Source organism: Macaca nemestrina, unplaced genomic scaffold, assembly GCF_043159975.1.
Source record: "Macaca nemestrina isolate mMacNem1 unplaced genomic scaffold, mMacNem.hap1 Scaffold_112, whole genome shotgun sequence".
NCBI lineage: Eukaryota > Metazoa > Chordata > Mammalia > Primates > Cercopithecidae > Macaca > Macaca nemestrina.
The window spans coordinates 85,873-98,141 of NW_027257595.1; the positions used below are offsets into that span (position 1 = coordinate 85,873).

The following is a 12,269-nucleotide window of genomic DNA, read 5'->3' on the forward strand; positions in this document are numbered from 1 at the left end:
TTTGAAGATTTTTAAGTTGCAATACTTAAAAGCCTCTGGGAAAAGAAAGGATACAGGTATCTGGAAGATTTATACTAAATGGTTTTCATGTCTTTTTGATAAAGTTAAATAAGATCAGCCTTGAAGTAATGGGTTCCACTACTCTGAGGCTGTGGATGGAATCCACAACCCCAAGAGACAATTGAATAAACAGCAAGGCTGCACACACAGGACACAGGTAGTGAGCCAGCCTGACTAGTTGTCAGCTTCTGGGTCAGTTCTAGCCAGTTCTGCCGAGGCCCCACTGGAGATGAAAACCTGCCCTTTAGAAGCCTTCAATCCCCACCTTTCAAAATCTAATCCTCTTCAACTGAGGCCCGAGTCCAAAAATCTACTGACATCTTAGCCCTCGTTAGGCCAGCTGTCCCCCAGCCTTTCTGGCACCAGGGATGGGTTTCATGGAAGACAATTTTTTGGGGGGTTGGTTTTGAATTGCAACTCTTCCACCTCAGGTCAGGCATTGGATCCTCATAAGGAGCACCTCAGAGATCCCTCAAATACAGTTTACGATAGGGTCCCAGCGCCTAGGAGAACACACAGCTTATGATAGGGTCTCAGCGCCTAGGAGAACACGCGGCTTATGATAGGGCCCCAGCACCTAGGAAAACATGCGGCTTACGAACAGGTATTATACCTAGGAGAACAGGTATTAAATGAGTTGGTAAAGCCAAAATCCACCCGATCTACCACTCCAAAACAAACATACACCACTGCCCAATATTGATGTGAGCCAAAAACATGGAAGTCCTGAGGGCCCACACTGACCACAGCCAGACACCACTTCTGCAAGAAGCAAGCACGCGCCTAGAGATCACCCGTGATGACCCAGGAGAGCAGTTTGAGCAGAGACAAACGTGAAGGAGAGGCACATGGGCCAGGGTGCTGGGTGTGCCCGTCTTTGTGACCTCACTGAGATTGCTGACCTCTGGCCCTTGGTGTCCGTCCTATGGAGGAGGTAGCCCCCAAATCCCTGCCTCCCTTCAGCACTGACTGAGGTGGCTCTGAAGTCTCCCCAGGGCTGAGACTGCTTCCAAATCCTGTTAACTGCACACCCACATAAAAAACAATAAACAAAATATCAAGTATGCATACAGGAAAAGAAAAGTATGGGAAACCCCCCTGATTCAACAGGCATTTAAAAAGTAACAGGAAAATTGTGATAGTCTTTAAACAACCACCAGCTATCACGTCCTGTTGAAATGTTTTAGCTAATCAGGAATATCTTTACCAAGCACCTGTGTGTTCAGGAAATCAGTTGACAGATTCCAAATAACCTCGGAGCCTGTGACTTGACCCCCACTCACGTGCATCACCTCTCCAGAGGAACGAGCCCTGGACACCATTCAAATGGTGAGGAACAGGAACAAGCGTAGCTTTCCCTCAACACCACAAAACAAGCTCGACCCCTAGAAGCCTGGAGAACAGCGACGTTTGTTTAGATGTTTTCCCACTGACCTTGTCAGAGCAAACGTTTCCATCCCACACTGCCCAGTGTTTTACTCTCCCTGGGATACCAGCAGCTGTCAACTCTCAACAAGCAGGAAACAGAGGCCAAGCTGACAGGAGGCCTCTCTCCATTCCCTACTGAATTCACTCAGGACACGGATGTTCCCAAACACACACGGCCCCGAGTATTCCACACCTGGAGAACATTCAAACAACAGACGCTGCAAAGACGTTCCCCTAAAGAGAAACTCAGTTTCTAACTTCCCTTAGGGAAAAATATGAGACCCAGAACTTTCCAGAAAATCAAGTGTGGGAGGAAGCCACTCACCTCTGGCACTTCCTAACCCTGCCTTCCCGCAGGTGCTCAGGAATGCCCCCGCAACAGCCCCGTCCACCCAGGATGACAGCAGGCCTCAGACAGCCAGCACCTGGGCAGCTGGGAAAGCAACCCCAGGGTGAAAATGCCATCCCAGGCACCACTTCCCGGAGCCCCTCGGCAAGAAAAACAGAGGCAGGGCAGAACCGAGGGCTGACTGGAGGCTGGGGAGCCACAGACCCGCACAGCTCAATCGTCGGACATGCTCTTCTGTGGACAGAGCCCAGGGAGAGGCCAGCACAGAGATCCTCGTGCCAGCTCCATGGGCCAGCGTCCTCCAGGGCTGCAAGTTTGTGATCACAGCTTCAGAATTTGGTTCCAGAATCTTCCGGAATCAAAGACACACCAAACTGTAAAACTGCCAGGACAGCAGGGCCCAGGAGCAGGCTCAGGGGAGGACCACGTAGAAACCCTACACACAGCACACACGTGTGCATGCTTACTCCACACAAGCCATCCCTTCACCCAATACTATACACGCAAACGCATGTATGCACTCCATACACACCCTCAAATACCCTCACCAAATGTGATGCATGTACACACTCCACACACATCCTCAAATACATACGACACACATGAACATGCTCACTCCACCCACACCTGCTAAATACACTCACCACACATGCACAAACGTGACACACGTGCACACTCATTCCAGACATCACACCCCTCACCAAGTACACAGGTGCACACGCCCCCAAGTCCAGAACCTGCAGACTCCACAAGCTTTGGTTTCCCCCACTGTTTCTCTCAGCACATGAGATCCACACACAGGTGTCATTTACTGACATCTAACACCCGGGGAGGCCCTTAGACAGAACTGCAGTCACAAGTCGGCTTCATTCAGGCATTCATCACCAGCCTCCTGAAGCCACCTCCTGTCCCCACGGGGAGCGGGGGCCGAGACCGGAGACATCACTGGGCTTACAGATCCCCAAGGCTGGCAACCCAGAGAAATCAAGAGGGCTCTGCCACGGCCCTGGAGGGAGACGGGTACTGGCTCAGGTATGTGAAATAGGAGTCCTCATTTCCGTACAGTGTCACCTATGACAGCATAAGGTGAAAGCCAGTGGTTTGGCATTCCTGGGATAGACAGTCCTGAAATTACAAGGGAAGCTTTTTACTCCTCCCCTCTGAACACATGAGGTCCATGGTCCCCTCACATCTAACACTGGGAATACGAATCAGTGACTCCTTCTCCACCTGAGGACCACCCAAGAGGATCCACACACCTGCTACAACAGCGGCACCGCACCTGGTCAGCAGGGGAGCAAAGCAAATCCCACCTTTATGACTAAAACTGGATTACCCCGACACTGGCAGCCTGCAGTGTGTATATCCTCAAGCCCCCACATCTGCACCACCTGCAAGAGGAACACAAGCCCTTAGTCCCAGGTTCTCAGGACGGCCTGTGAGGTGGATGCTGGCACCTTCTCATCTCCCAGTGGAGAGGAGAGAAGGCCAGGGTTAGGACTGGCGTATCAGGAGGGTCGGGGTTCAAACCCCATCTGCCTCACAAAGCACCCCTTCCCGTTCAAGTGACTTCTATCATCAGCCTTAAAATGTACCACAGTTACCAGCAATTCTGAGTGTTGTTCCTTAGGACGTCATAAGCAAACATTTTGTTAGAAATATTTTGCCAAATCTGCTTTCAAAATCCTATGTTATGAAATGACAAATGAAAATTTGAGCTATGAAATAAAGCACATAGTTAAATGAATCCCAAAATGACTATCGCGAAGGAAACTTTAACTTGAAGTGAAAAATATCCTCTAAATGACATCAGCCAGAATTATCTTCAATCATTACTGATCCCACATGCTTCATGAATTATACAACATCATCTCAGATATGAACTTAAAACCATTAGCTGAATGCACGTTTCAGCACAACCAAAGTTCTGCTATAATAAGCAGCACAGGCATCTCTGGAAAGGATTTTAATTGGGACTACAAACGATGCGCACGATTGTGGTAAGAGGTTTCATGCTGGCTGTTCTCCAAGGTGTGACACAGAGAAACACCACTAACCTCGAAGACACCTGCTGCTTTGTAATGAGATGAGAGACGATGTGGACGGACTACTGTAAATATTTGAAAAGGAGAAACAATGCAAGGAAAGGATCGTATCAGTTTCCCTTTACATTCTTAGAAAAAAACGATTTTTCTTTTCGGATGATTTAAAAAGACAATGACATTTCTGGATTTTTTTTTTTAACTTTTCTTTCTGAGACAGGGTCTTGGCTCTGTCACCAAGATTGGAGTATAGTGGAGCAATCGCAGCTCACTGTAACCTTAAGTGATCTTCCCACCTCAGCCTCCAGAGTAGCAGGGACCACAGGCACGCACCACCACACTCAGCTAATTTTTCTGTTATATAGATGGGGTCTTGCTATGTTGTCCAGGCTGGTATTTAACCTCTTGGCCTCAAGTGATCCTCCTGCCTTGACCTCCCAAAGATTTAGCCTAAGCGACCATGTGTTATCAGAAAATAGACATTAGAGCACATGCATTTCTATAAGATTTTCTACCTCTTTTCACTGGGGAAAAAGGTAACTTGCCTCCAAGGGTCGGAGACAAAGCTGTTACTGCAGACAAGAACGCTGTGCATTCCGGGAACCGCTACACCACGAGACACGGCCGTGCACCCTGGACGCAGGAGTAACAAACGAGGCTAGCACAGGCCGATGTTGGCCCTCTCCAGAAGCAGGCCTATCCTTCCTCCTCTCCTCAGCCCCCTCCTCTCCCTTCAGGCCTCAGTGGCTGCTGACAGGGGAGAGGCCACAACTAGAGAAGGCTCTCAACTCCACCAGGGACAGGAGCCCAGGACCCTGGGGACACAACTGCTGCCCTCTGTGCCCACCTCCTTCTGGTCCAGCCTTCTCAGGAGCCAGATGTGGCCACTTTGACGCTCTTTCCCTTCTGTGGCTCCTACAAAAACCAGTTCAGCGAGCCCAGGCTGCCTCACACTCCAGGGACACCCGGCACAGGCCCCCTTCATGACCTTATCCAAGTTCCCGGGGCCAGAAGGGTCTTGCAATGTTTCACTTTCCAGTTGAGCATCCCCAGCCTGAAATCCAAAGTGCTCCGAAGAGCATTTCCTTCGAGTGTCATGAGGAAGTTCAGAATGTTTCAGGTTTTGGAGCATTTTGGAGTAGAGACTCTCAGCCTTAATTTGAACCTCTTCAAGGAAGCCACACACTGAAGCCCCTGATGTCCACCCTACACAATCCCAGCACACCCTCTAAAGTCCTCAGCAACAGATTTTCTTTCTTCAAAAATAACCACAAGTCACAAACTCACACGCAATCACAGAAGGGGGCTGTGGACACCCGCACAGACGATGAAATTTAACTGTCACATTTTTACCTGGGTAATTTAAAATTTTTCCTCAAAACACACCTGTTTTACTGAGTTGCATTTTAAGGTGAACACACACAAATCATTTCAGGGAAACCAACGTCACTTTGGGCTGCGTGTGGTTTCTTGACTCCCGTGAATAACTCAGCGTTCACCCTCATTTCTGGATAAGGGAGAAGATACAAAGAAATCTGTTAAAACAAAGACATGAAAAGAAGTTTAAGAAGGGTTTGAAAGGTTCCTCCTGTCCCCCTTGGAGGGGAGAGGAGGACGCCTGGAAAGCTCACGGGGGACAGGAGCACAGCCTCCTCGGTGTGCCATGGACGCCGCCTCGCCAAGGGGAGAGGATGATGCCTGGAAGACTCACAGGGGTGGGAGCACAGCCTCCTCAGTGCTTTCTACATTCAGCAGCTTCAGAAATTACCGTAGAAGCAGAACACATGAGAACTGAGACTGGAACATCCCAAAGAAAGGGGACGAGGGGTCAAAAAAAGCATTCGATCATTACCAAGGAGCGCGGGCATGAAGCCGCTTCAAAGACCATGTGAGAAGTCACTCATAGGCGTTTCAGAAAATAAGGGTAGCGCGAGATTGCTCGATCAGCTCAAACAGCCTGCCGTCCCTCAGGCCATGAAGTCTCTGAGTTGAGCCTCTCAGTGAGCAGAAGTCACTCGCATCTCTGCCAGAGAAAGTACTACAAGCCGACACAAAACCTCATGAAACCTGGGCTTCAGCCGGTCGACAACAGTGCGTCTGACATGGTACATCCCTCCAGATGGTTAAAGACCCCAGGGGTTTATCAGACAACCTCAAAGGGCTGTGTCTGTCCAGCCCCCTTTCCAAGTTCTGGAGGATTCTTCCTGATGTACTATAAGCAGCATGCTCCAAAAGAGACGTAATTAACTGGCTGGGGGTCCTCTTAATTTTGAAATTAGAAACACACTTGGCCAGGCACGGTGGCTCATGCCTGTGATCTCAGTACTTTGGGAGGCTGAGGCAGCTGGACTGCTTAAGTCCAGGAGTTCGAGTCCAGCCTGGGCAACATTGCAAACTTCCATCTCTACAAAAAATACAAAAATAAGTCAGGCATGGGGACATGTGGGACATGTGCCTGTGGGTCCTGGCTACTCAGGAGACTGAGGCAGGAAGATCGCTTGAGCCTGGGAGGTTGAGGCTGTAGTAAGCTGTGCTCACACCACTGCCTGGGCAACAAAAAGGTTTTTTTTGCCTGTCTCAATAAAACCAAAGAGAAAAAGAATTATATACCTGACTAGGCCAAAATAAAAGAGGCCTTGTGGAACCACCTGAAACGCAGCTGCAAATTCTGGCAGGGCCTCCCCTGGCTTGATTTGTGGTGAGTGTAGGACCACTCTGAAGGATAGGACCCCAGGAACCTTCCGAGACTAGACCTTACAGTACAACTTCCCTTCGCTGGATGGAACACTGGCCTTGGAGCCTAGGACACCCTGGGGCAGTGCTACCATCCTGAGGCCACCATGGCACAAGGAGGCCCTACCATCATGAAGCCTGGGACGTCCGTCAGAGCAGTGCCACCCACCTGAGGTCGCCATGCCAGGGGAGCCTGGACATCATGAAGCCTGGGACATCCTGAGGCAGTGCCACGAACCCGAGACTGCTGTGACACAAGGGGGCCCTGGTGCCACTGAGAGGCTGCACAGCAGGTCCAAGGCCAGGCCAGGAGTGAAGAGGCTCCACATCCTTTCCATCCCTCCAGCTGAGTCCACAGACGTCTTGGAGCAGAAATGCATCACCCTCAATGTCCACGGGTAAGTTTTTGGCCACAGAATCTGGAAGCATAAAAGATGGTTCTGGGCTGGTTGGTTGTCGACTCGGACCTGTCCTCTTTCCACACAAAACCTGGCTCACACCAAGCAGCGTCTAAGTCCTGGAAGACCTGCTAAACACAAGTGCAGTTACAAAGCAGAGAAACTGGAGGGGGCCGGGCTGTGCTCCAGTGGCACCAGCGTTTCTCAGGAAGACCCCGGGCATTACAGGGTCCAGGACAAGGGCTTCTTGGGATCCAGGACATGGAACAAGAACCCATTCCCCGGTCCTGTTGAATGTGAATTGGCTAAGGGCCGATTCCCTCCCTCGGAGGACTGAGCACTGCCCCACAACACATACCAAGGTAATAACAAGCCCGTTACCAGCAGGAGGCTGGTGATGAAGACGTGAGGACCAGATGAGCACAAGGGATCCTGACAGATCATTCCTGGCACCAAGCAAGGGGCGGACAGCACCCCCTGTTCCTGATGCATCAGCCCTGGCACTGAGCGAGGGGTGGCAGCATGGCCTGTGCCCCTGCAGATGCAGAGGGATGTGACGGGGGCGCAGGCTGGGCTTGGAGGCTGACTCAACCACCTGCGCTTGCACTTCCCTTCCTCATGGCAGGGAGGCGAGGCACAGGCAGCATTAGGGCTCACCTTGCCCCCGGGCTGCACTTTTTCCTGCTTATGAGTCGTGCTCGCTTTACATGGACAGGCAGAGCTATAATAAAGGTTCCCTGATTATTTCGCTGCCTACATAAAGGGCTTTCAGAATTCACTTCCATCCTTAGGAAAGGGGGCCAACACCAGCCTGTCTCCCTTAAGATGCAATGTCTCATATGGGGAAAAAAAAATCAAGAGAAATCAAATAAAGGCCATAAAATACATCAGTTTCAACATGAAAATTTAATAGTACGCTTTAAATTGAAGATGAGTTAATTCACATTTCCAAACCTCTGAAAGCACGGTTATTGGGAGGGAGTGGTTTGCAACACACAAAGGCAGCTCCGTAGAAGGGCCCAGGCTGGATGAGGGCTCAAACACCAGGGCAAGGAGAAAGTCTGAATAAACTTTCTCCTGCCCTGCTGCTGTCCTCTTCCAAAACACACTGGTTATCTGTCAGTTTAGAACAAGGCCTAGGGAGGTGGGAGGCAGGCCTGGGAGGGTCACCTAGCAACCAAGCTCCTCACCCACACAACCGCACCAGGCTGAGCTGAGCAGTACACACAAACATGACTAATTCTCCCCAAAAAGAAGACGGAAGGCAGCACACTGCCACGCCAGGCGCCCTGCAGGTGAGAAGACTGAGGGGGGCCAGAGGTACCTTTAATCTTGCTTGCATGGTGGAGGGAGGGGAATAATGCCACTCACTTGAGTGTTGCACAATTCTTTCTAGCACTGAGTGGCAGAAAACAAAAATTATAGATGCTTCCTCAGAGAAATGTTTCTGAAGAACTGAACATAAATTATGTTCAGGAAATAGCATTATGAATGCCTCAAGTGCTTCTGTTTTTAATAATCCCAGAGTAATTCTATAAACCCGGGAATCAGTCTCACCCAACTCCAGGATCACGGCCCAGGTGACGTGGGCACGCACATCCTGAAGCTCCAATGCTTAACTAAAGTGGGGCAAGCGAAAATGATCCTGGGTATTATTTACACGGACACAGGAAGGTGGCTGAGCCCCAAACCCCTAAACCAGGAAGACCAGCATCCTTCAGGGGCCTCACCTCTGTCCTTTCCCAGCCTCTGGGAACCACCACTCTGCTCTCTACTGACACAAACGCTGCTCCACGATACAACCATCTGACCTGGCTGGGATCCAAGTACCCAAGTGCAGGATTGTACATCAGACCAGTGAAGCCAGGAGTACAGCCACTGAACGGCAGTTTTCCATCCCACGGAAACCGGCCTTGCTAGGGGCTTCCTTGGGGACCACCGACCTCACGCCACCACCCCTCAACTACTTCAACTAACTTACATCATGGCAGAGGCCTTTCCAGACAGACCAGCCCTGCCCGAGTCCTGCTTCATGGCAAACTCTCCAGGCAAACGTCCTTGGCCTCCCCTCCGGGAGGCTGTGCTTGGAAGGTGCCCTCATTTACTTCTGTGGCTCTGAGACATTTAACTAGAGCCCAACACACCTCTTCCTGTTCACATAGTATTGAGTTAACAGATTTTTATGAGTCAATTTTCACTGGGAAAAACACCGTTTCAGGAGCCCCAATGACCACAAAGAAAATGTTTTTACCTCCCCTTATGTGACGTTGGCAATGCCAGGTCCAGAAACGTTCTGGATCTCAGATAATGGCATATCCACTCATGGCAAGTCTTGGTCTTGTTTCACAAGCTATCAAATGCTGCCCAGAAGCAGGAAAAACCCCACAACGTGGCAGGGAGGGGCGATCAGCGTGAGCTCTAAGGCCAGACCACCCAGGTCTGCTGACAGCGTGGCGAGGGGCAAACAGTGCAGGATCTAAGGCCAGACCACCCGGGTCCCGCTGACAATGTGGCTTCAGGAGTTTCCTAAACCCTCTCCTCTCCAAGTTTCATGTCAGAAAAATGTGGTGATAACCGTGCCCACCTCGTGGGATGACGGGAACACACACAGTAACAGTGTCAGCAGGTGTCTTGCTGGGCACCTGGTGAGGCCACACTGCTGTAGGTTGCCCCACGTGAAATCCAACTCGTTATATATGTATGTATGTATGTATGTGTGTATATATATATACACACACACATGTATATGTATATACCCCAAACCTACAACCCTATAAAGGTCATTAATCCTAGTTATCCTCAAGGCATTGAGGGATCGATAATGAGCCATCCCCCTGCTGCTGACCTGCCTCAGCCCCACCCTCCAGAAACCCCGCATCCACACCAGCTACACAGGATGAGGCCAGGGAAGGAGCAAGACTGTGTCTTGAGAACTTAAACTCTGGGAGCTGAGTTAAATCAGTGCCGCTCAAATCTTGTCACCAACTATCTTGTTAAATTGGGAGATTCCATCTCTGGGGATCTTGAGGGAACCTGAGGCTCTGCATTGAGTGGGGTGAGCACTCGTGCTGGAATGAGATGGCAGGGAAAGCAACCGAATCTGGGGTCGCAGCTGCCTGAGGCTTGGGTCCCACCGGGAAAGTGGCACCAGGGCCCTCAAGACAGTGGCGGAGGTCCCAGGAGGCAAGTCCCGGTGCAGAGACTCATGGACCAAAAGCTTGCTCCAGGGCCAGGAAGGGCTGCTGCGCTGACAGCCATGAGGCAGGCAGCCTTCGAGCTCCTCCAGCTGCCATCCTGCAGGCAGGGAGGACAGTGCCCAGACCACCCCGGGGCTCCCCCAGCCTTCCAGGCTGGTACTCTTACTCCAGCCACTGACAAGAGTTCCTATGTTCCATGCTAGGTTGAAACAGTGCCCCAGGCCTTGGGGCACATGCACCCTCCCGCAGGGCCACTCCTACCCAACACCTGGGGATGGTTATTCCCACACATCCCCAACTCACAGCAAAACTTAAAAATGAAAGTCGGAAGATACAGCCAGAAAACCAATGCTCAAGAAGCAACTCCAGAGTGACTCTTCCTAGAGCTATTGCTCCTGAACATCTTTAAAAACATTTCCAGGGTGACTTCCTAGAGCTATTTCTGTTGAAAATCTTTAAAATTCTTCATTTCAAAATTAGCTTTTATTACACTGTCTTCCCTATTCTACCAAGACTCTAGAAAACAAAACCATTACAAATTCCAATTCTATCTTATAGCAAGTTAGAAATACACATGCTTCCTCAAAGGATTCTCCGTGTTTCCTTGGCGATATCCTTTCCATGCCCCATGCTACTGCCTGCAACAGGGAAGGCTTTTCCAACCCAACCCAACCCATCCCAACCCAACCCAACCCAACCCAACCCAACCCAAGGGCCCTGAGACAGGCCCCTAACGAATCATCTACAAACTCCTGAGACAGGCTTGCCCTAACGAATTGTCTGCAAACTCCATCTTCCATTAAAAACAGTACTGAAAATGAGCATATTACCGCTTTTTAAAAATTACTGTAAAGCGGACAGTGTTCAGTTCTGTGAATTTCGGCACAAATATTCCCATAATCATCATCACACAAGCAGAACAGTCCAGCAGCCCCAAACCCACTCACGGGGCCTCATAAGCATACCCTCCCATTCCCAGCAACCACCGTCTCTGTGTTCTCCCATCCTCCGAGTCTGTCTTTTGCGAGTGTTGTGGCAAAACACTCGCAAAATCACGATTTCCTGGGCATCGTGCTTGGAGGTGCACCCACGGTGTCCTGTGATCAACAGCCAGGCCTCAGGGTTGCTGGATGTTTATTATTCCACGTATGGCTGTAGCACATTGTAACCTGTTTTGGGCAACTATAGACAGCGCTATTAACATCTGGGCACAATTTTTCTTAAACATCAGCTTCTGTTTCTCTAGGGTAAATACCCAGGAGTGGGGTCACCGGGCCCCACGTTTGTGTGAGTTCAGTTTTATACGAAACCGCCAAGTTGTCTGCACCCTGCTGAACCCCAGCATCGCACAGGAGTCTCGACTGCCTGTCCTCACCAGCACCTGGGGCTGTCGGAAGACCTTAGTCAGGCGCTCCAGCAGGGGTGTGAACAAATTCGCTGCGGCTTTGGTGCACATCTCGGTGCAACCAGTCACGCTGAAGGTCATTTCAGATGCTTTCAGGCCATCCTCCCATCCTTCTCAGTGAAGCATCTGTTCAGGTCTCTTCCCGCTTTTAAGTCAGGTGGTTTGTTCTCTGTCATGAGCCGTGGGAGTCCTGTGCATTCTGGATATGAGTCCTTTGCCGGCTGCATGGTTCATAGACATCTTCTCCCCATCTATCGAAAATGTGTCTCTTCAATTCCCTAGGGGTGTCTTTTATATTAGAAGTTTAATTTTGATGAGTCTTACTTACTTGTTTTCTTCCTTGATTATGGATCATGGTATCATGGCTAAGAGCTCTCACCCTAGGTCTTGACAATTTCCAATTTCCATTTCTTCTACAGGTTTTGTAGTTTGGTATTTTACATTCAGGGCTATGGTCCACCTTAATTTTCATACAGGAATTTCTCCCTGTTTTCACTCTTTTGCATACAGCTGTCCCATAATTCCAGCACCATTTGTTGAAAAGACTCAAATTCTACTGAACTGCTTTTGCATCTTTGGGTCTGTTCTGGACTCCACTCTGTCAGCTGACCCGTGTGTCCATCCTGAGCATAATTTATGACTTTAGTGGCCGTGTCT

The 12,269-nt window shown here is 50.1% G+C and overlaps 1 long non-coding RNA gene across 2 annotated transcripts in view; it reads right to left on the reverse strand.

Annotated features, from left to right (window-relative positions):
• The window catches only part of LOC139361230 (uncharacterized), a 104,137-nt gene that overhangs the window by 57,981 nt on the left and 33,887 nt on the right, over positions 1-12,269 (reverse strand). The window contains exons 2-3 of one of the 2 annotated variants that reach the window (XR_011618793.1): positions 6,782-7,031; positions 5,266-5,386 (exon numbers count right to left, since the gene is read on the reverse strand). This is a non-coding gene — a long non-coding RNA (uncharacterized lncRNA). The other variant, XR_011618792.1, reaches the window with a different exon arrangement.